Genomic DNA, 2508 nt, shown 5'->3' with positions numbered 1-2508 from the left:
ACCTTTTCTCAGCAGCAGATCTTTTCCTTTAAAATGGCACCTTTGCCTAAACCCCAACCTGTGAATATAGTTTGTAAATAAGTGGCTTGCATATTCTTTATCCAGTTGAATCTTTGATTTTGATGGTATATATATATATACATAATATATAATGTAATATATACAATAATATATATTATTGTAAAGCCCTCAGATATGCCTTTGAAGCATGTTGACACTCACTTCCCCAGCGTGAAAACCACACAACCAAATCATCTCTTAGCAATTTATTGACATCTGTGTATAGGTGGTACCTTACATGTTAGGAAAAGAAAAGCAGTGTATGAAATATGAGAGCCTTGTGTTTGCCTGGGCTCTAGAGATGTTAGCCCAATTACATGAACCAGCATTCCCGGTGTAACACTGGAGCAGATCCTTCTTATCTGCAATCCCATAGGGTCTGATCATGGCTGACACTTCCCCCTGAAGATCTTGAGAGCAAAAGGTGCTGCTTACAAGGAGTAGAGATCATAGTATGAGGCTCTAAAAAGAGAAGGAGAGAAGGCTGAGCTGTACGTATGGGCCATACTCCATTCCCTACAAGGATTCTGGAAGGGTCAGTCCTTCCTCTCCTTGGGCTGCAGACTCTCAAACCATACTGGAGGGATTCGGCCTAACACTGTCTTTATGGAGTATGGCCAAATATTGTCAGTACGTTGTAAAAATTCATGGAGAAGGGAAGCTAAGAAATAATCTGACTGTAAAACTAGAAGCCATTCAGGCCTTGGTCAGCCACCGGAATTGTTTTAATCTTTGTGGCTGGATCTTCTCCTCAGCCCTCCAGCCTTCAGCATCTATTGCTGCCTCCTTTGATCATGCTATTCTAGCCTAGCCTTCTCTTACTGCTTCCCAAACTAAGAGGCTTCAGTGGTTCAGGCATCCACCACCACCCACAGCACAGCCTTACTGCAGGACAGAGAATTCATGCCTCACAGGCCGCCTGCTAGCCCAGAGCTAGCCATCTCTGGGTCCAGTCATGACTCAGTACCACCAAATGCCAAGGTCAGATTGTGCCAAGAGCGCAGATGCCAGCACTGTCCACAGATAGGAAGCAGGACAGCGGGCTCTTTGTGTGACTTACTTACTATGACTACAGGAATGAGAAAACCAAATGCCCAATGAGATAGAGGTTCTATGAATTTGAAGGTAGAGATATCTCAAGAACATTCTTTCTCCTGTCCAGTTGATGACAGAAGTTAGGCATGGAGAACATGCCAGGGAGCCTGTTAGCCCAGGTCGACCCTTCTGTGTGAATAAGAATGATAGTGACAATAACTCCTCCTGAAGGGGGTTGTGAGGGTTAAGTGAAATTCCAAGTGTTAAAGCCTTTATTTAGCACAGGGCCTTGCATGAGCAAAAAGATAATATTTAGTTTAAAAGGAAGAAAAGAAACCTACAGAGAGTTCTCCTTCTCAGAAAATGTCCTCAGAGAAGAACAGAACAACACTGCAAGGGGAAATCCAAGTTCTGGGGAAACATGAGATGTTAATGTTGCTCTGTGAGTGTGAGAACTCGATGTGGATCAAAGGTGATGTGCGGTGTGGTGGGTTGCAGGAACAGCTCCGGCCCTGGGGGCGCCTGGGTAATGGGTCCCACTCTGCTGCTTCTGAGGCTGATGCTGTAGCTGCAAGCCAGGAAGCAGACAGAATTCAACCAACTGACCCAGATTCAAGACAGGCTGGCCGTTTCTGTTTTCTCTTTCTTGTTAAGTAAATTTACTTAGACAGATACCATTCCACAGCAGTATCAGTGAGGCCAGCTCACATAAGCTGGATTTAGTCCTGTGCAGTCTGGAGGAGGGGAATCCGTTACAAACAAGCAGAACACAGTCCTAACACTTTCCCTGGTTTGTTTTTTTTTTTTTTTTTTTTTTTTTTGACAGATAAATCTTTTTTTATTGGGGGAATGGGTCTCTAGGGCGTAGGCCTGGGGCCCTCACTGCACAGCTTGTTAATTGGCACTGTCTCCAGAATCCTTTGGCTTCATCACACCTGGAATCTCCAGAGGGCGAGAAGGGCTCAATGTGCAGAGCTTTGAAGACATCATCTGCTCGGAAGGCCAGGCCCATGGTCTTTGAAGCCTATGGCCGTGCTGTCTGGCTAGTGAAGCCACACTTGTCTAGAGTTTTTCCATCATCAAGGAGCTGGCCGTCCTGGTACAGACACGGCTCTGGTAGCGCTTGAGGATTCGCTTCAGTTCGAACGCGGTGCTCGACTCCTTGACGTCTGTAAAGATGGTGGTCTTATGGCACGGGATCATGAGAAACATGTCCTTCCTGGGGGCTGCTTCTGTCTTGAAGCTCTTCTCCCTGTTCTTAAGGGTGATAATTCTGATGTCTCCCCTAAACAGTGCACTATTACTCTCCCCATCTCCATCTATTACATATTTAACTATTAAGTGTTTAATTAAATATTTAAAGATTAAATATTTAATTTAATATTCAATATTTAGACATCTCCTCGAGTCTCT

The 2508-nt window shown here is 44.6% G+C and overlaps 1 pseudogene across 1 annotated transcript; it reads right to left on the bottom strand.

Annotated features, from left to right (window-relative positions):
* Positions 1-1989: 1989 nt before the first annotated feature.
* On the bottom strand, positions 1990-2307 carry LOC308423407 (elongin-B-like; annotated as a pseudogene). Its single transcript has one exon. The product of its transcript is annotated as an elongin-B-like (transcript).
* Between the last annotated feature and the right edge of the window lie 201 nt (positions 2308-2508).

This window comes from Micromys minutus, assembly GCF_963924665.1.
Source record: "Micromys minutus genome assembly, chromosome: 8".
Taxonomy (NCBI): Eukaryota; Metazoa; Chordata; class Mammalia; order Rodentia; family Muridae; genus Micromys; species Micromys minutus.
Note: the sequence above shows the minus strand (reverse complement) of the source record. Positions and strands in the feature narration are given on the sequence as shown.